This window comes from Chlorocebus sabaeus, chromosome 10, assembly GCF_047675955.1.
Source record: "Chlorocebus sabaeus isolate Y175 chromosome 10, mChlSab1.0.hap1, whole genome shotgun sequence".
Classification (NCBI taxonomy): Eukaryota; Metazoa; Chordata; class Mammalia; order Primates; family Cercopithecidae; genus Chlorocebus; species Chlorocebus sabaeus.
In genome coordinates, this window is record NC_132913.1 from 43,674,012 (window position 1) to 43,696,220 (window position 22,209).

The following is a 22,209-nucleotide window of genomic DNA, read 5'->3' on the forward strand; positions in this document are numbered from 1 at the left end:
TTTGGAAAGGGAAATAGGTGTGAAGGTCATCAGCAAATGAGGGGAAATAGCAGTAGATGGGTAGATGACAGCGAGAAGGGATAATAGGTGGTAAAGTCTAATGGCATAAACTTCAGACAGGTAAGACTTTTGAAAGAGGATTGAAGAGAAATTAGAAGGTGAGCTGGAGAGACACTTAATCCACCTCTAGGTTAGGGGATCTTGGGAATATGAACAGAGTTGTTACTCAAAGTATTTAACAACTCATATGAAATGGTAACCTGCTGTTATAGGTCTTCCATCAGGAGCAGGGTTCTGGGGGCCTTTTGTGAAGCTAGATATTAACTCTTTAATCTCTTGATCATAGCTAGTTGTCAGCTGGTTGAGAAGTATTTTGATACGTTAGCAACTGCCATAGCCATCCTTGTTTATGCTGGCTGAAACTAGACTTAAGTATGAGAATATAGGGCCATGTGTGGTGTCTCAGGCCTGTAATCTCAGTACTTTGGTAGGCCAAATGGGAGGATTACTTGAGGCCAGGAATTCTTGACCAGCCAGGGCAACATAGTGAGACCTTATCTCTTTGGGGGAAAAAAAAAAAGGTGAGAATATAACCAAGCTTCTCTTTATAGGATACTGGGAAAACAGTGTTATTAGGACTCAGCCTCCAAAATTCAGGTTAAATCTTACTTTCTTTGTGTTTTCAAGGTTTAGTTTGGTGAAAGGAACACTCAGAGAAGAGACTATAATGGAGTTTGCTGGGGATAGGGAAGATGAGAGATGGGGCAGATTGGTCTTCTGGTGATGACTGAGGAAAAGAGAGCTGTGGAGCATGCTAGGGTTAGTCCCGGTGATGTCTTGGGGGAAATTGGGTAGGGACCACGTGGCAGCTCCTGTTGCGTAGTGGCCAGGGGTGAGCAAAAGCCGCCTTAGAGTGTCTGTAGCCCAGGTGATCTCCTGAAGACGTAGTGGCCAGTTGGAGTATAAAGGCCTCCTTGGCGACCAGCTGCTTTTTGGTGGCTAATAGCATGAGGCGCTCTTAGGGCCTCTTCTCAGCCAGGATGGTGGTGTAACCCTTGGGAGAGAGAAAGGGGTCTTCTGTTTGAAGAACTAGGGACTGCCGCTCCCCGGGAGCAGTCATCTTAGCAACTCTCCCTCCAAAATGGATTTGGACTTTGTGCTGTCCCCTCTGTTATGACTGTCGTTGTCTTAGTATGGACTCTCAGGAGTTGCATCCAGTCTCCTGACTGCCCTGAATCCAGTCTTCTGATTTCCTTACTCCCAGATTCACATTCTTTTAGTTTCTCTCTCAAGACTGCTCTGGAAAATTAGGAATGAGGGAATGGTCTTTTAAGTTCAGCCATGGTTCTATCTAATCCTACTAGGAATGTTGTGAAGATGAATGTAACACATGTAAATTGACTAGCACAGTCCTTATAACACAGTATGTAGCCAAAACATATGCTTAAAAGCCTTTGTGGACAATCCTCTGTCTAATGACATAGTTCAAATTCCTTTGACTCATATATAAGATTTTCAGTGATTTTTCTGCCTTGCTCCATTGAGTTTCATCATCTCCTTACTTACGATTACTAATTCCACCCTTTGCCCTAGTCGGACCACACCCTCTTGTTCTTGAAAATGATATATTCTGTCATACCATTGTGTCTTTGCTCATAGTCGCTCTGGGTACAGTAAACCTTCACCGTTAGAGTTAAATATTGCCTTCCATAGAAACCTCCCCTGATGCTTCCTGCCTTCTCTTTCCTTCAGGGGTAAGTACTCCCTTAGCCTCTTATTCTTATTTGTATCATTTGTGTTTGTGTTAGAATGCTCCTCTCTAATCTATTAGTTTCTTAAAGTCAGAAACCAGTAAGTGATTCATCTTTGTTTGCCCATGGTCTAATACAGTAGGTGCCCCACAAATGTTTGTTGAGTAAATTAAAACTCACTGCATATTTGAATTTCCATGTTGCCTTTGTTTGGTTAAATCTAAATTATATTTTATATGTCTTTTTTTCTTTTTTTCACTTCTTTTTTTTAAAAGTGCAGGAAAATTTTCTAATGAAGTAGGGGATGAGTGCAGGAAAAAACTAATGTCCGTGTAGTTATTTAGGATGGGAAACAGACTTCATCCTGTGTTCTTTTCCTTCTACTGAATGACTTTTACTGCTGGATTTATCCAGTGATTTTGCTCGCCATTGCCATTGTGAGTGCAGGAAAAAACTAATGTCCGTGTAGTTATTTAGGATGGGAAACAGACTTCATCCTGTGTTCTTTTCCTTCTACTGAATGACTTTTACTGCTGGATTTATCCAGTGATTTTGCTCGCCATTGCCATTGTTTTTTGGTGAATTGTAATCATTAATGTTTTTCAGTGGTACACCAAAGAAATGCAAACAAATGTGATTTTCTGGTTGTTTAATTGGGCATTTTCTAGTGCCCACTTAAAATTGTAGGATTGGAGTATGGAGCCTTCTAGAATATTGGTTAAAAGTCTAGTCCTTTAGGTCTCTTCAAATGTTGGTCTTCTTGGGCCAGGTGCGGTGTTGGTCTTCTTGGGCTAGGGTTACACATCTGTAACCCTAGCACTTTGGGAGGTTGAGGTGGGCGGATCACTTGAGGTCAGGAGTTTGAAACCAGTCTGGCCAACATGGCAAAACCTTGTCTCTACAAAAATACAAAAATTAGTTGCGTGTGGTGGCACATGACTGTAATCCCAGCTTCTTGGGAGGCCGAGATGGGAGAATTGCTTGAACTTGGAAGGTGGAGGTTGCAGAAATCATGCCACTGCGCTCCAGCCTGGGCAATGGAGTGAGACTCTGTAAAAAAAAAAAAAAAAAAGGTTGATCTTCTTGATCCTACATGAACTAATTAATTCTGTATTCCAAAGAATTAAGATAATGTAAATCAGATGGCAGCAGAATGAATCAGGTAAGAGTGGGAAGGGCAAATGTGAAATGAGGGGGCAGGAGTGAGTCACTCTTTAGTGTAGATGGATAGGGAATGCTGGAAAGGGGAGGGTGATGGTGGGTTGTGGGTTGTGGGAGAGTCTGAGCAATAAGGAGATGGTGTAGCATGGGTAAAGGTGGTTTGAGCAACACAGTGGTTAGCATGCTCTGCGGTTAGCATGCTCTGCATGAGTGACCGAGCAAGGCCCATTTTGGCATTGGAGACGGGGTCACTGACCCTCATTCCCCGGTTCTCATTGTAAGGTTAACCAAAGATGCAGTGTATGCTTTTATATTTTGAGATTAGGGTATCATTCTAGAAGGGACACATTCTTGAGAAATAGCTTGATTTCTTTAACAAAAAAAAAAAAAAACAAAAAAAAAAACTGACTCCTAGACTGTTTCCATGGCATTTTGTTTTTTTATTAGTATTTTTTCCTAAGGTACTTAGATGGTGTCCAGTTTGTGATAGAGCCAGAAAGCAACTCCCCACCTTCTCTGAACTAAAAATAAATACCAAGAAGTACTATTCTAAATAGAGGACCAGAAACTACTCATATGGGTCAAAGTTGTCCCAATGACTTGGGTTGACTCAGGTCACAAACCTTTGCTCAGGCTTCTTACAGGGAATATTTTTAATCTGCCAACTGACAGACTACTAGAGATAGAGGTATAAACATTGGACTCCACGTGATTAGAGCCTGACCTGAAGTGAAAATCCTCTTGCCTCCTTCTGACCTCTATAACACGTAACCTGTGACCCGGAAATAGATCTGCATTAGATATTGGGCTTGATATGGATTTATTTTTGATAGAGCACTCTGAAATAAGAGTGTCCATTCTATTTGAGTGAATGTTTATTTGGTTGAAAGATGCTAGAGATATGTCAGAAGAGGCTGCCTGCCTGTGTCTTTTCAGGGAAACAATGGAATTTATTTCCCTAACCTGTGAGTGTTAAGTGTACCTGGTTGTTCAGAACGAAGTGCTGGTTAGGCCAAAGCAGGGTTGTGGCCCGATGGAAATTGGTAGCTTTCGCTCTCTCTTGTAACAATAGTCTTCTATATCCCGATTCCACGTGCAAATGCGGACGATGTGTGAAAAGGCCAGAGCTTATTGTAGATGCTCAGTAATGTTATGTATTAGCAGTGGGAATTGTTGGATAGCAGATGTGTTTTTATGCTTCATTTACATGACCTCAAATTCTCAGTATAACTTGTGACAAAGGTGAGATTTTATAAATGAGGAAACTAAAGCTCATAGTCACATAACTAGTTGGTGGCTAAGTTAGAATTCACCCAGGGCTGCCTGTGTCTTCTGTCTCCTACACTGGCCACCTCCTGTACTGAATGTTCTCCTGGGGGTCATTGGTGTCATTTGAATATGCCAAGGACAGCACCCTGTGACTGGCAGGTCCCTGGCGTGCCTGTAGGAGTAGCTGTGTTCCTGCAGGCAAGTGCTACATTATCACAGGGTGGGGAGAGAGAGAGAATGTTGACCTCCAGTTTAGGATGGTGTGTCTCTTCTCTGTGCACCTTTAGGACCTCCTTTAGGGCCTGGCACAATGGAGGGGTCCCCTGGGTGTGTTAACTAAAGAGATTCTGTAGTTATGGAGTTGAAATTTGGGAAACACCAAATTCCAGGAAGGTCGATCAGCTTTGCAGTTTCTGGTTTGATTTGTTGTTGGGATTTCCAGTGTTGCATTAAAACTGTAAATCCCTGAGAGGCTGTAATGTGCAATAACTAAAAATGTAGGGCAAGTTTAGGTGCAGCTTAACTCAAGCTTAAATGGTTATCGTGTCCCTTGCTCAAGGCAAATTCATTTTAGTTAGGGTGGAGATTTTTTCAGAATGAGGTAGGTAATTCTGTGACATTTTCCAGTTCTTACTCAAAGATTCCTAATACATTGTAAAGGCAAACTATTCTTTTTCTTTTTTTATGTGGGTCTTTTACTGTAGTTCATTAAAGATGAGAAAAGTTGTATAACGGGAAAATCACTCAAGTAATGGTCAGATGATATGGGATTTGGTCAAATGTCAGCTATCCATCTGCATGGTGCTCTTTGGAATTCTTTTTTTCAGGTCTCTTTCTATCATATGCGTGCACACACACATTTTTTTTTTTTCTAATTACAAGAATAGTTCATGCTTATTTTAGAAATCTAAAAAATAATGCACACAAGGAAGAAAATAAAAATGATTCATAATACTACCATTCCAAGATGAGATTTTTAACATTTTTGAGTATATTCTTCTAGCCTTCACTTGTGAGTATATACGTGTGTATATGCACATATACTTTAAAACAGAAATATATATATGTATATGTATACACATACAGAGACACTGTTTTATTTACTTTTGTTCTCTTCATAATTAATTTTCTGCTTGGCCATTACCCCATCTCTATCCAGAGTGTAATTAACACAGAAAGGATTAATTCCTACAAGGTAAAGAAATTCTAGAATATCTAATTTATTTAAGGGTGTCCACTTATTTTTAGACTTTTCTTTATTATGATTCTTTTCAGTATGGAGGTGTTGCTTTTTCAAGTCAGAGTGGGTTAAGGGGATGTTGATGGCAGTCATTTGGCATGGTGAGTGACTTACCCCTACTGTCCAGTTTAGATGGGAAAAATGGCAGAAGGCCTTGGAATGCCAAAGGCCAGGGTTATGGGTCCAGCAGTGCCATGAAAAAGGGAATATAGGCCAGGTACGGTGGCTCATGCCTATAATCCCAGCACTTTGAGAGGCCGAGGTGGGCAGATCACAAGGTCAGGAGATCGAGACCATCCTGGCCAGCATGGTGAAACCTACTAGAAACTACTAAAAACACAAAAATTAGCTGGGCATGGTGGTGCGTGCCTGTAATCCCAGCTATTCGGGAGGCTGATGCAGGAGAATTGCTTGAACCAGGGAGTTGGAGGTTGCAGTGAGCCGAGATCATGCCACTGCACTCCAGCCTGGTGACAGAGCAAGACTCCATCTCAAAATAAATAAATAAATAAATAAATAAATAAATAAATAAATAAATAAATAAAATAAAAAGGGAATATATAGACGATCTCAATCTTTTATGTGAGGACACTGAAGTCCAGGGAAGTTTGTTCAGGCTGAGACTATCGTAGGGTAGACTGACATTGTTGAGTGCCCATTCTGTGATCTCTGCAGAGCACTTGGCTGCCACTGAGTATTATCTGAAAAGCACACCATGTTGCTGGTAGCTGCTAGACGAATGACCGAAGAAGTAGGCTCAAGTGCACTAGGTGAGGTCAGGCCTGAAGGTCATTGGATTGATACTGGAACCTGGCGTTTTGACAGGAATCCTATTAGAAATGCCACTTAGTCACTTACCTCCTGACTGCTTCATGGTAGGAACAGAGGCCCAAACTATGGCCAAAATTTTTTGGATTAAGTTTAAGTTTTACTTAATATTATCCCAATTTTATCTCAGACATTTTCTCGAAATTATTTCAAAATTTATGGTTGAAGAGAGGCTGTTGAGTATAAATTGCTAATGTACACTGCCGAATTCCATCAGCTATGTAATTTGACTGACAACAGTGCGATCCTAGCCCACTGGGGTCTGGTGAATTGCATCTGCTCAGCCAGAGTGTTCCTTGAGCTGGAATTGAAATGAATGGCCCTTTAGTTTCCAGTGTGATGCCAACACTCAGGCAATTGACTTTTCCTCTTCAGGCTCCAATAGGGGGAAAATTATGAAATAAAATGGGGATAGGCCAGGCATCCTCAAGATTCAAACCCATAAATATAAATAAGTGTAATTAATCATATTCAGTCTCTCTTGCCTATTAAATCTATACTCAGCTGGGTCAGTAAGCTTCACACAGCTCTCAGCTTCCTGGCCTGTGGTTGGTGGGAAATGTTCTAGGTGCCTCAGCCTTTTGAGATGTGACATAGGGTTCTTTTCTAATACGGGTCCAGAATCAGTTCAAATTATAATGAGTTGTGGGACGAGAAAAGTCACCTGCAAACAACCCCAGCCCAAGGGGAAATAGAAATACGAAAAAGATTTCTGCTGTTGGCGTTTAAGAGGCTCTCTTAGTTGACACTGTCTGTTCGTTGTTACTAGCCTGTTAGACTGAATAAGATGAACAGTCTTTCAAATATGTAAGTTCAATACATATTTACATTCAAGTTTATCCCAAAAGTATTTGTTTCCCTATTATAGAATCTTGTTTTTGATTGCAGTTGGCATTTTTGCTTGTTTTCTCATTTAATTTGTTAACTCTTTCCCCCTCTCCCATTGTGTCCTTTTTTCTGTACTTGCATCTACTCATTATGAACATGGCTAATGGTATCCTAATGAAAAAACAACTCTGTCTCTCTCCCTCTGTCTCCTGGGGGTCATTGGTGTCATTTGAATATGCCAAGGACAGCACCCTGTGACTGGCAGGTCCCTGGCTGTGCCTGTAGGAGTAGCTGTGTTCCTGCAGGCAAGTAGTAGATTATCACTCTCTCGCGCGCTTTTTTTTTTTTTTTTTTTGAGAGAGGGTCTCACTATGTTGCCCAGGGTGGAGTGCAGTGGTGAGATCTCGGCTCACTGTAGCCTTGACCTTCCAGGCTCTACTTTTACTCTTATTACCCTAAAAGGCATCCTCTATACTGCAACTAGGGCATTTCTTCCTTTCTTTCTGAAATATAAATTTCATTGTATCATTGTACTGATTAAAATCCTCCACTGACTTTTTCTGTTTGTTTATGAGATAGTGTCTCACTTTGTCACTCAGGTTGGTGTGATCATGGCTCACTGTAGCCTCCAACTCCTGTGCTTAAGAAATTCTCCTGCCTCAGCCTCCTGAGTAGCTGGGACTTGTTACCATGCCCGGCTCATTTTTTCTATTTTTTGTAGGGACAGGGTCTCACTGTGTTACCCAGGCTAGTCTCAAACTCCTGACCTCAAGCGATCCTCCCACCTTGGCCTCCCCAAGTGTTGGGATTATAGGCATAAGCCACCACATCCAGCCTACGTCAGTTATCCTCTAACCTATTATTTCATCTTTATTTTTTCCTAGTAATTCTCACTTTCAAAATATTTAATTTTTATATTTGTTTACATGTTTGTTTTTGTCTCTTCCAATTCATGAGAGTAGAGGAATTCCCAGGCCTTGGAACAGTGCTGGGGATCTACCAGGCATTCAGTCAGTCCCAGTTGAATGAATGTATGTTACCTGAACCAATGCTTCTCCTCCTGTCTTCTCCACTTGGGTAGGTCCTTCAGGGATACTTTCCTGAGTATTTGATGGAACTCTTGCTTTGGTTATATTCTAAGACATTACAATTTTAATCTTTCCTTTGCTAATGGCATGTTTTTAATAAGCCAGTTCTCAAGGAATTTTCGTTTTTTAGAAGCAGCAGATGGGTTTTTTGGGTCCATTTATCTGCAAACATTTCTTTAAATCAAGGAGATCACAGAAAAACTACCCATTGGGTAGTTAGTTTCATTCACAGCATGTATAGCAAAATCCAGATGTTTTATGGTAGGCTCCACTAACCTGAAACACATAAAAGAAGGGGGTAAAAAGGTCCCTGAAAAGTTAGAGCCAGAACATTGAAAACCAAGTGTTAAAATTCTAGTAAGTAGCTCCTTTAGCCTTGCTTAGAGCTATTTACTTGTATTTGAAACACAGTTAACTAACTTGGCTCTCATTTTTCTAACCACAGTGGTAACAATGATAAGTTAATGGGTGCAGCACACCAACATGGCACATGTATACATATGCAACAAACCTGCACATGGTATACATGTACCCTAGAACTTAAAAGTATAATAATAATAAAAAAAGAAGTGATCTCAAAGATAAACAGGGAAGATTATTATCAGCCTGATAGTTTGGAAGAAACAGGAAAATTTTATAAAGCTGAGAGAGGAAGAATTAATACAGGAACAGACTGGGGCTTGGGACCACAAAGTAAAGGAGTTAATAGTGTTATCAATCCTACTTTTCCTGAGGCCATCACCTTATCATAGCATGTACATATGGATGGCTGTGAGTCATCAATAATTGAATTCATGGTTAATATTCTTTCTTTAAGAAGCCAAAGTGTGTCTTACGTTTTTGAAATATAGTATTTTAATCCAAAAGAATACAGAATTTTTTTTTTTTAACTGTATACTCCACTCAGATGTAAACTCTTGGAATGCAGGGATTTTTTTGTGTGTGTTCTCAGTTGTTTGCTCAGTGCCTGACACATGATGGATGATCAGTAAATAATTATTGAATAAAACCATGAATGCAAATTTTAATTACCTAGCAGTGCTCAATAAATAGGACATTAAGAGAATGCCACATTTCATGCATGAGGGTTGTTTTCCCCTCTGCATCTATTGAATGAAGAAAAACCATAAAGTAATAAACTTTTAAAGTTAAAATAGCTTTGGACATTTTGAAGGCTAACTCATATATAGTTGGAGTGAGGATCAGCAAGTTCAAGTGATTTGCCTGAAATCACAGGAAGTTAGTGGAAGAGACAGAATTATAAGGGAGTCTTTCCTTCCAGAATACCCCCGGTGATTTTCTTTTTTAATTTAGAGTTTTAGGAATGCAATATAGAGAATTATATATTTTTGGGAAAGAATATAGAGTTCTTTTTTTTTTAAAAAAAAAAAAAAAGATCAATGACAGCTTTAAAAGGAAAATTGAGTGGAACCCTTTATTTTCTCTATTTATGCTATATAAATTTTAGACCTATCATCTCTGTGGTATTAGCTGTGTAATGTTGAAACCCAGCATTTTACGCACAATGACTAGACTATAGTACTTGAATGCTTTTCATGAGGGGGTGTACCAGCCCTTTTAAAAAGAAAAGAAATATCTTTTTCTTTAGTTTGGAAAGGATGCGTCATTCAACTGGGGAGAGTAAGATCTTACGACCAAGACCATTTTAGCCAAAATGACTGAGATAGAAATACAACTTTCGTTATTATTTTTGCGTCGGTGAAGGAAAACAGAGTATATTTTCTTCACTTTTTTTGATGTGGGGATGGAGCATCTAGGAAATACATTGTTTTCACATACTTTAAATGGAAATTTTGTTAGCAGTATGAATTACTTCAATCTGTTTCTCTCATCTGATTCTTATTTCCTTATGAGTCAGATATTTTTAGGAAGTGTAATCAGTAAGCTAAATATTCTAATACGTGATTATTTTGACTACAGTATATCTCAGGTTTCCTTTTTCATATATGCATTGTATCTGTGCTTTGGCTCTTTGTTGTAGTTCCATTTATACTTGTGGATTATTAGATGTATGAGGAGTAAATTTTACATGTAAATTTCAACAGGTTATAGGAGAAAAAAGACTACAGGATGGAAAAAGTAGTCAGCTTTGTTTCCTAGGGATCTTCTCACTGTCAAGGAAACAGAGTGACTGGTCTCCCCACCCCAGCGCACTTCTTGATCTCTTACAACTCTCAGTCACCGCTAATACCTTACATATATGTGGAGTGATGTTTGTAATAGAGCTGTATTCAAATTGAGAACTTTCTTTTACAGTGTGCAAGTAAATTAACTGAAGTTATTGTGCTATAACTAATTATTATTAAAAACTCAGTCATAATTAAAAAAATAAGCTCAGGATTTCTTAAGCCATCTTCAACAGATATTTCCCCAAATACATTTCTAATGGCATATAATGCAATTGCAACAGGAACTTTTGAAAGAATTGGTACATTTTCTGTTTTTTTTTTTTTTTGAGACCGAGTCTTGCTCTGTTGCCCAGGCTGGTATGCAGTGGCACAATCTTGGCTCACCGCAACCTCCACCTCCTGGGTTCAAGTGATTCTCCTGCCTCAGCCTCCTGAGTAGCTGGGACTACAGGCACCTGTCACAACGCCTGGCTAATTTTTGCATTTTTAGTAGAGACGGGGTTTTACCATGTTGACCAGGCCGGTCTTGAGCTCCTGGCTTCAAGTGATCCACCTGCCATGGCTTCCCAAAGTGCTGGGATTACAGGCGTGAGCCACCGTGTCCTGCCATTTTCTTCTTGAGTGATAAAAATAATGAACAAACACTAAGAAAATTAAAGTCAGATTTTCAGTTTTGAAAGCTTTTCAGTTATGTTTGTGCTTATTACATTGGAAGCCTAGTTCTCTTCAGATGTATTATCTTCTACATCTGTGCTATTTTAAAAAGAAGAGATTTTAGAACAATAATCTTGAAGTTTCTTAAGATTTTTTTTTTTGTCTTCAAAGAAAAATGCCTAATTTAGTAGATAGTCTTTCCTAATTCATAGTGGTATGTTTCACATAAATGTACGCTATTTAAAAAAAACGAAACAGATGTCTGATTAAGATCCAGGTAAATGGAAACTTAATTATCTGAAGCACCCTTTTCTCTGAACATGTTATTTAATTGAAATTGTTTTATGGCATATTTCTTCTGAACAGAGTTAAAGTTCATTATTGCTCTTATATATATATAAAACCATTTCATCTGATTCACAGTGCTTCAGCAGTATTTTATAACATCTAAGGCCTTTTTAAAGCACACTAATTTATATGGTGAAGTGGACTTTCTCTTCTTTCTTTTCTTTTCTTTTTTTTTTTTTGAGATGGAGTTTTGCTCTTGTTGCCTAGGCTGGAGTATAGTGGCAAGATCTCGACTCACTGCAACCTCCACCTCCCAGGTTCAAGTGATTCTCCTGCCTCAGCCTCCCAACTAGCCGGAATTACAGGCATGTACAATGCCCAGCTAATTGTGTATTTTTAGTAGAGGCTGGGTTTCACTATGATGGTCAGGCTGATCTCGAACTCCTGACCTCAGGTGACCCACTCACCCTTGCCTCCCAAAGTGCTGGGATTATAGGCATGAGCCACCATGCCCGGCCTGGACTTTGTTTTCTTGCAAAACATTTTACAGTGTGTATTCAACAGCCATGATTGTCGTTACTCTGTAAGGCTTTGTTAGTTTTAATAAATTTTGAGGGAAGGCTTGATATGTTTTAATCTTAAGACAGACATTTAAAAGTCTTTGATTTGCAGCTTATTTTCTAGCAAGGTAAAGGACTTCCTTCCTTCCTTCCTTCCTTCCTTCATTCAAGGTAAAGGACTCCCTCCCTCCCTCCCTCCCTCCCTCCCTCCCTCCCTCCCTTCCTTCCTTCCTTCCTTCCTTCCTTCCTTCCTTCCTTCCTTCCTTCCTTCCTTCCTTCCTTCCTTCCTTCCGTCCTTCTCTCATTCTATTACCTGTGCTGGAGTGCAGTGGTGCCCTCACAGCTCACTGCAGCCTTGAATTCCTGGGTTCAAACAATCCTCCCACTTCAGTCTCCTGAGTCACTGGTACTACAGGCATGCGCCATCATGCCCAGCTAATTAAAAATATTTTTTTGTACAGACAGGGTCCCGCTTCCCAGGCTGGTCTTGAACTCCTGGCCTCAAGGGATCCTCCTGCCTGGGTTTCTCAAAGTCTGGGATTATAGATGTTAGCCACCCACCACTCCAGGACTTTTTCTTGTTTTGATTACTGAAGTAGATTCTATAGCAGCATGTAAAATGTAAAAGAGCATTTTATGCTGCCAAAGGAATGTCAACCATTATCTTAACTCAATAAAGGGTTAGTAAAGGGGCAGAAAGACTGAAAGAAGCACAGGACTAGTATGGTCTGTTTGGCTAATGAACTTCTTTTGAATGTTATCAGTGAATATGTTTCATTGATAACATTCCTGCCTCCTCAAGGCAGATTTAAAGTTTTTTTCCCCTGTTGTGCTATCTCTTTTTCATGCTAAGTCAACCATTTCTTGTTAGTTGATATATAAATGCAAGTTTGTTTAATTCCAGACTAGTCATGTTATCTACTCAGTTCTTTAACCTGACTTGTGTTTTTATAAGGGATTGGCATTTTTGTGAAGGAATGCTTCAAGTTTTCACTTGGGAGGGACATTTTATTTTGGGGCTCCCAGGGTTACCCTCAATTATGCATATGGTAGGCAAAGAAGGCAGAAATATATTTTAATGGAATATTAAAGATGGGATTGTACAACTTTAAACACAAATCCGTGAATATATCTAGAGTGATACAGAATATATATTAACTGATTTTAAAATGAATTTAAAATGGAATACAAATTTACTTGGATGCACTAACTATAGTTCTTTATGACTTTTATAGCAATTGTATGGAAAGCAAACATAATAGAAAGTATTCTATTATGGATTAAGCTGTGATTATTTGCATTTAATGCATATAATGAGCTTCATCGATTTCTTGTAATTCTATAGTGAACCTCATGAAATAAAGAAAAAGGGTCAAATTTGTGACTGTAGTTCCAGTGTGCATTTTAGAAATGTTAGAAAGCATATTATATGGCAGTTGCCTTGGAAATGGCGTATATTTGTAAAAAATTGGGTCTTAAATAATACATCGCTACTAGAGTGCAAACATATATCCTTGTGTTCCTCTAAGGCTCCCTCCCTTTCAGTCCTTTTTTGTTTTAGGCGACTTTGTGAAATAAATACTCGATTAACAGTTATGACATTATATATTAAACTTAACCCCCCCATCACACATCAGAAATCCTCATGTAATAATGTTTGAGATAAATTTTTTATAAACAGCAACTTTTAACTGGCTCACTTTAAATAGTTATTGACCTTATTTTCTCCTTCTTTTGTACCTTTTACTTGCATTTTTTTGAACTCTGCCCCTGAAACCAGCTCAACCCGTCTCTTAGCCAACTTCTCCTGTCAAGCTTCCAGGCTCCTGCCCTCCTTTGAGGCTGAGAAGTGGTCCTGGGCCAACCTCTTTCTCAGTCATCCATAGCTGTGGGTTTGCTTCTAAAATGATATAACTGACATAAAGGTGACCCAGGGAGACAAATAATTTTCTAGCTTTCAACTATGTGAATTGGTATAAATATAGTGTTTATTTTCTTTCACTTTCTCTTCGTTTCCTGATTTTTTTTTCCTCATTCTTCTTTATGGAAATACTCTTCCTCTGTTCAAATTGTTTACTTTCTCTTGGGGTGGGCCCTTCTGGCAGTAATTGCCTGGGAAAATAAATGGATTGGAAGTGAAAGAACCTGCCCTTCTTGGAAGCAGACTGGCCTTTTGATAGGTGTGGAAGTCAGGGACAGAGCTAGAGTCTGGATGCCTTCCCAGCAATGTGTGAGTGTATTGCTTTAGCTTCTTCCGCTGCAGTCCAAAATTTTGTGTATTTAGAACCTGAGGATTATGTTTCACACATTTCTGTTGACTTTTATTTGGTTCTTTGATTTATCTTGCGTTATCAGGATAATGGTTTTCTCAGTGACTTCGGAAAAGCCCTTTTGTTTGTTATTTGATATTCTGTTTAGTGTATATATTCTTTACAACTATAGGTTGTTATTGTTGTGTTTGTGTGTTTTTGCTTTTGATATAATAGAGGAAAGGCTAAAGAAGGTGACGGAAGGATAAAAGTGTCTTGTTTTCTTAGGACTTGATACATTCACTTCTTTCCATAGGGATTGTCTTTTGTGAAGAACCCTTGGGTCAATTTCCTGTCCCGTCTTGGCCTAAATCCTTTTTAAAAGCAACAACAAAAAAGGAGAGTTCACTTTCAGTTTACAGACTACACCTCCTCTCTATTTCCAGAGAACAGGCTATGTGACTCTTCTGTTTGACTATTTTGTTCATTTAGGTCTGACAGCTTTCAAAAAGTACACTCGAGGGCTCTCTGTGTGTTTCTGTAGGAATCACACATGTAAGATATATGTGTGTAAGTCCTCCTCTGCTTGGCTGGGGGGAATGCATTTGCAGGCAGAGTACTAGTCATGATCCCCACGATAAAGTAAACCTTGGGGAAAGGGTAGTACATGGTGTGCTTTGATTTTTACTTGGTGTGTCTGAACTATGAGATACCTCCTTCAAGGGGATTGTACAAAACATTTGTTATCACATTAATTGGAATAATAAAAGGTTTGCTTGCTAAAACACATCTAGTTCAAGCCACCCAGAGATCTTGACTTTTATAGTTAAAACGGTGCCGCTGGGAGAGAAGATGCTTTTGAGCTCACTCCTTCTTCTGTTTTACTATGGACTTGCCGTGAAGCTGTCTGATTACAGACTCGTTTGCTAGGACCTTCTCTGATGAGGTTCTGTATGCTTATTTTGTAAGACTCATGCACTTTTCTTCAATAAGTCACTGGATTCGTATGCGAGTGTGAGGCCTGGCCCTCTGAGTTGTGCCTTCCATGGGTGTGACAGTGTGACACGACTCAAAATAGTTGAAGGAGTGGGTTTTGCATGCACAGCTACAGGAGCGGGTGGCTGCACAGATGAAGTGTAAGGAGCATTTGCTACCTTTGGACCACAAAAGGCTTAGGTAAAGGGCTGAGTTGATTAAAGGGCTACCTCTAGGTTACATCTTGGGGTTTTTATTTAATGTTTGAAATGCATTGTACATCTAGATTTCTCAGTGTAGGTGATTGGAAGAGCATGGATCGCTTTTGTTTATTTTTAATTTCTTTTTTCTTTTTAATTTTTCTGGGTACATAGTATGTATACATATTTTTGGGTACATGAGATAATTTGCTACAGGCTTGCAATGTGTAACAGTAATATCAGGGTAAGTGGGGTATCCATCACCTTAAGCATGTTATTTCTTTGTGTTACGAGCATTCCAACAAGCACTCTTTTAGTTATTTTAAAAGGTACAATAAGTTATTGTTGACTGCAGTCACCCTGTTCTATCAAATACTAGATCTTATTCATTCTAACTACAGTTTTGTACTCATTAACCATCCCCACCCCAACTTCACTACCATCTCCAACCTTTGGTAGCCATCCTTCTACTCTCTGACTCTTTGTCTCCATGAGTTCATTTGTTTTTATTTTTGGCTTCCACAAATGAGTGAGAATATGCAAAATTTGTCTTTCTGTTCCTTACTTATTTCACTTAACATGATGTCTTCCAGTTTTACCCGTGTTGTTGCAAATGAAATGATCTCATTCTTTTCTTTTTTGAGATGGAGTCTCGCTCTGTCACCCAGGCTGGAGTGCAGTGGTGTGATCTCAGCTCACTGCAACCTCCGCCTCCCAGGTTCAAGTTATTTTTCCTCCTGTCTCAGCCTCCTGAGTAGCTGGGATTACAGGCGCCCACCACCATGCCTGGCCAATTTTTTTGTGTTTTTAGTAGAGACGGAGTTTCACCATGTTGGCCAGGCTGGTTTCGAACTTCTGACCTCACATGATCTGCCCACTGTGGCATCCCAAAGTGCTAGGATTACAGGCGTGAGCCACTGTGCCTGGCCTGATCTCATTCTTTTTTATGGCTGAATACTACTTCCTTGTGTATGTGTACCACATTTTTGTTATCCATTTGTCTGTTGATGGACACTTAGGCTGATTGAAAATCTTGGCTGTTGTGACTAGTGCTGCCATAAACATGGGCATGCAGTATGGGATGCCTTTATGTCTTGCTGGAGAATACATGCCCCAAGCCTTGTTGTTGAAATTACTCTTCTGTAATTGATGTTTGAGCTGTACTCTCTGCCCCTCCACTGGTCATGCTTGTAAGGGATACAGAGAAATATGCTTACTTCTATGCTGGTATAAGAATCAAAACCCTGAGAAGTTCCCATTTTTTCCTTAAACTAATGGAGAGCATGGGGATTAGAAAGGTAATTGAGGTTTCTATATAAGAAACCACAACGATAGGAGAGTTTTTGTAAATATAAAGGTATTACAGGAAAGGGTCCCCATCCAGATGCCTAGAGAGGGTTCTTGGATCTCATGCAAGAAAGAGTTAAGGATGAGTCTATAAAGTGAAAGTGAAGGAATAAAAGAAGGACTACACAAGGCTGCTGGTTGCCCATTTTTATGGTTATTTCTTGATTATATGCTAAACAAGGGGTGGCTTATTTTACCCAGCTCCTATTCAAGATAGAGTTCCTCTGGTTCACACGCCTCTGACAAAGGGACCTAGGGCTTATTCCACAGAGGAGTGATAAATGTATTTGCATGGATTCTTTTTTTCAACATTTGATTTTTTTTTTTTTTTTTTTTTTTTTTTTTTTTTTTAAGACAGGGTTTTGCTCTGTCACCCAGGCTGGAGTGCAGTGGTATGATCATGGCACATTGAAGCCTTGACCTCCCGAGCACACATGATTCCTCCCACTTTGGCCTTTTGAATAGCTGAAACTAGAGGTGTGCGCCACCCTGCCCAGCTAATTTTTTAAATAGAGATGGAGTCTTGCTTTGTTGCCCAAGCTGGTCTTGAACTCCTGATATCAAACAATCCTCCTGCCTTGGCCTCCCAAATTTCTGGGGTTACAGGTATGAGCCACTGGCCCAGCCTATTTGCATGATTCTTACTTGTACTAAATTTGTATTTTGATAAGTAAGGCTGCTGGAAGAGAGAAGATAGGAAGATGAGGAGGAGAGTGAGTACTTTAGAGATTTCAGAGGCCAGGAAGTGCGATCTGGTTCTGGAATAAATTTGCTTATGCATAGTTGCCTTGCCTATGAATGGGAGGAGGCAGAAGTGGTGGGTGCACTCAGGGATTTACATGAAGTAGGATGTGAGGAGTTGTTCTTTGTTAAAAGTCACTGTCTATAATGGGTGCCCTACAAGGACATCTAAGAATTCAGCTGAGCCAGATGAGTTGCAGCAGTCAGGTACAAACAAGGGTCAGCAAACTTTGAGAAGTGGCAAATTTAGTTTTTGTTTGCTAGCAGTAAGTACATTTTATTGTGTAGCAATTACATCTGTCAGTTTTAGGCAAAAGTTTCCCAAGTACCTATTACTCTTAGGAGTTTTAGACCCAAATATCCATCTGTTTGCTGTTTTCTGTGAGTAGATGTTCTGTCAAGATCTCAAATTTTCTTAGTTGCAAACTGAGCTTCTCTTCTTTCTTAAGCCTGCTTCTCTTTCTAGATCTTAATATTGAAATGTTGGGGCCATTTTCCAGCTGCCCGAACTGAAACCGCCTACTGTGTTCAGTCTGTTCCTGCTGCCTCCTGTAGTTGGTTGTCAGGTCTTGTCATGCTCTCTAATTGAGTGCAGTCCTTAGAGAGTTTTGCAAAACATCCGCCTCTAGATTTGCACTCTTTAATGTTGCCTTAAACCAGGCTCTCCTCTCACACGGGATCTATTTCATTGCCCTCTAATTGGTCTCTCTGTCTTCTTAAGCTTCAACACAAAAATCTACTTGAGTAGTCTTTACAGAGCATTAGACAAAACATCTTACTTCCTTACTCTATAGCCTCTACTCCCCATTGCCAACAGGATATCCTAGAAATGTATTACTTCATGTGTACACAGTCTTCCTCTCTCTTGCCCCCTGGACTTTTTTTTAAACCCCATTTCTAGCTGCACATCATCTCCAGCCAAACGAGATAACTACTTGTATGCCTAGAACGTACCATGATGCTCCCCTTTCTCCTCCAGTTGTCTTTCTCTATAACGTTCTCTATTCACTCCCCTCCAAATTCTTTTTTTTCCCCTTCAATACCCTTCTCCAAAATCCTGTCTTCACTGAAGTCTTCTTTAATTCTTTTAGTCAGAGTCAGTTTCTTGCAACATTAAAATGATATAGCACCTTGCTTTTTTTTTTTTTTCAATCAGGCTATTTATAACACTCAGTATAGCACAACTAGTTATAAGACAGAGTTAGAGTACAAGACACACTTTGATATTTAATCCTACAAATAGATTATTAATTCCTTGTGGGCAGTTAGTTGATAATCTCACACATATATTTAGTTGAACACCATTTGTTTAGGTTTTGCTTAAACAAATGGTGTTTTCCTTGCAAGAATTAGCGCTAGCTCTGGTCTGTGTCAATGCAGCAGCCAGTCCTGAGTCAGCATATATGTGATTTAATTAAAAGGCTATAAAACATGGATTTGAAGCTATGATACATAAGCTAATTCTATTTTTTAATATTTTTCCCCCCTGGTTTCCTTGAACATTTATTGCAGAAGTTAGTAAAGATTTGTGTATATTTTTGGTCCCCTTCTTTGCTAGTTTTCTGGTAAAACTGTTACTTGGAAGGAAATAATCTTTTTTTGTTTTGTTTGTAATCATTGTGAAAACGTTTCTCCTTACAATGGTAAATGGGTACATGTCGTCCATAGCATATGGTTTATATCATTCTAAATTTCTTCTTTCAGCATTAAAGTTCTTTTTTAAATTTTTTATTTTTTGAGACAGGGTCTTACTCTGTTGCCCAGACTGGAGTGCAGTGGTGCAATCTTGGCTCACTGCAGTCTCCGTCTTCCAGGCTCAAGGAATTCCCTTGCCTCAGGCTCCCGAGTAGCTAGGATTACAGGCGCGTGCCTCAACCGCCTGGCTAATTTTTGTATTTTTAGTAGAGGCAAGGTTTCAGCATGTTGGCCAGACTGGTCTTGAACTCCTGACCTCAAATGATCCACCCACCTCAGCCTCCCGAAGTGCTGGGATTACAGACGTGAGCCAATGTGCCCGATCCTACAACAAAGTTCTTACATTACTTGGCAGAAGATTACTAGTAGATACTTTTCTAGAGACTTCTTCATTGCCTTGGAGATTAACCCAAATGCCAAGGTACTGAACATTTGGGTGATTGTTTGAGAATAGGTCCTTCTTTTGGGAGTGACAACAAAATATGGTATAGCTTTTGGGGAGAAGTTACCTTTTGAGACCAAAGGCAGGGTAGAACCACCCAGGGATCAAGAACATAAACTCAGTCTTGTTTTCTCACTTACTAGGCAGTGACTTTGGGGAAATCCCCGATTTCCTCTGAACTACCACTGCCCCTTTTATGAAATTAGATGTTGTGAGGGTGAAATGAGCTGATGTGTATAAAGAATTAAAAGCACAGTACCTGTTACCTAGTAAATAATAAATGGCAGTGATTGTTATTGTAACATTTATAATAATAACAACAATCATAATGATTATCTTAGGAAAGTCAAGTGAAACTGACTGATTCTTGCCTTTGTTTTTGAGTTAGCCAAATGACCATACAGAAGTATTTGATCACATTAGAAATAATGAGCCCCCAAGCATACATTACTTTTTGAAATTATTGAAAAAGGAAAACTCTTTATTGATTATAGTTGATATTATTGCTAACTCTGCAAGATGATATGAGAATGTAGTTTTTTGATAGTATTAGTGGCTCATTAGGAAAATGCATGAAAATATCCTCCTTTGCAAGTTTTTGTCTCTGACAAATCAAATTAAAACAATACTAACAGGTAGGCAGGGAACATAGGGACCCACTCATTTGGAAATACTAGCTTTAAACTTAACTGGCTGAATGAACACCTCTGAGAATGAAACATTTTCATTGACTGTGTTATATATAACATCCCTCAGTTGGCCATGTTGATGTGTGGTATCCTTTGTGAGATCAGCAGTGACATTATCAACAAGACAGAAGCAGTGATAAGTCAATCAGTCACAACACTCATATCCTAGGGACCACCATGCTGCTATGAGTCAGGCATGTGCATTGTTTAAGGTAAATAGTAAATAGAACTAGGACTTTATTCTGTGTCTCCAGTTGTCAGAGGAACCCAGTTAACCTTGAGATAGCACGCTATCTGGCTGCTAGGGCTTCCATTGTTGTGTGATAGGCACCCATGTGAACATTTACAGCAGTACCTTGATTGGTGATAGTGAGCTATGACAACTGGGTACCTGCTAAGTTAGGGTTTTTACTATCCCAGCAACGTAGGATGTAAGGTTTTGCCTAGGGTTGACTGAATGATAAATGGTGGCCTCTCACCAGCATACACCAACTGTCCTTCATAATTTGGGAAAGAGAAGATGGTTGATATAGCAAAGGGATAGTAAAGAAGAGACCTCCAGCAGCAGAGTACACATATACCTGTGAATATTTTCCTGGTAAGAATCTTTACAGGTATTTTTTAGAGATAGGATCTTGTTCTGTCTCCCAAGTCTGGAGTGCAGTGGCACAATTGCAGTTCACTGCAAGCTCAAACTCCTGGGCTCTAATCCTGGGAAGAATCTTAATTAAGAAGACACATTTTAGAATTTAGGAGTTTGTCAGGAAGAATGAGATCAGAAGAAAAAAATTTAAAACATGTCACCACATATCAGTATATAACTTATAGTATCCTAAAATGAGTTTTCTATAGAATCATAGTTATCAACTACATTACAATTCTTTATTTAGGATAGTATGATAATAGATACAGTTTATTCAATGTGGACCCAAATATTTAACTGTATCATAATTTTGTTGAGATACTTTTTTTTAGTATCCTAAGTTAAAACTACCTTCATAATAAATTATCTTCTTGAGTTGGGAGGTATCAGTGGAATGTAAGGTGTGTTGTCCAGACAGGCCAGTGTTCCACCCCTACAAGGAAATAGGGTAGTGGCTTCCCTGTTTCCCTGCTTTTGTGAATGGAAAGTCTTAGGCAGGTCAAATTACTCAACTCTAGAAATTTTTTTAGTTGATCACACAGGGTTATCTTTTTATGTTTAACAGTAAAAGCGGACAAAAGGATTTTTGGTGGAATTTTCATTTTTGTGCAATCTTTTTAGTTTCTGAAAAAGTTAAAGAATAATTTTTAAGTCCTCAACAAAACTTTAGAAAATTCCATTATCAGTCCAGTGGTGGAAAACAAGTGAGAGGAAAGAAAGTTAAGAGCTAAGACAACGCAGAACTTGAGAAATATTTAGTGGAGCCCAGTGTGGGGTGGCTCATGTTTGTAATCCTAGCACTTTGGGAAGTCAAGGTAGGAGATTGCTTGAGGCTAGCTTGGGCAACATAACAAGACTTTGTCTCTACAGAAAAAAAAAGAAAAAGAAAAAGAAAGAAAGAGAGAGAGAAAGAAAGAAAGAAAAGGAAAGAAAGGAAAGAAAGAAGGAAAAATCAGCCATGCATGGTGGCATGCACTTGGTAGTATGAGCTACTTGGGAGAATCACTGGCCTAGGAGTTTGATTTTACAGTTAGCTATGATTGAACCACTGCACTCTGGCCTGGATGACAGAGCCAGACACTGTCTCTACAAAATGAGAGAAAGAAAAAAATATAAGTACAGTGAACACAAATATACAGTGAGTGCTTGATCTGGAGGGTTTTCTCTTAAAATGTTGGTGTCCTGCAACTCTGGCTAGAAGAAAACTTTTCTTTTTGTTGTTAAGTTCCCCCAATGAAAGGAATTACAGCAGGTTAAATTGGTCAGTTTGTGAAAGCATTAAGGCGTTAATACCTCTGACTTCTTATCTATAAAGTCTACTCTTTTTTTTCTTTTTTTTTTTTTGGAGACAGAGTCTACCTCTGTCACCCAGGCTGGAGTGCAGTGGCGTGATCTCGGCTCACTGCAACCT

At 39.3% G+C, this 22,209-nt stretch overlaps 1 protein-coding gene across 4 annotated transcripts in view; it reads left to right on the plus strand.

Annotated features, from left to right (window-relative positions):
• Window positions 1-22,209, plus strand: part of GPD2 (glycerol-3-phosphate dehydrogenase 2) — a 149,107-nt gene that overhangs the window by 18,365 nt on the left and 108,533 nt on the right. Inside the window, exon 1 of one of the 4 annotated variants that reach the window (XM_007965004.3) lies at window positions 1,630-1,754. The exons of the other annotated variants lie outside the window; for them this stretch is intronic. The gene's annotated coding sequence lies outside the window, so the exon portion shown is untranslated. Of the gene's footprint in view, window positions 1-1,629; window positions 1,755-22,209 lie in introns of those variants that run through there. 4 annotated transcript variants of the gene reach the window in all.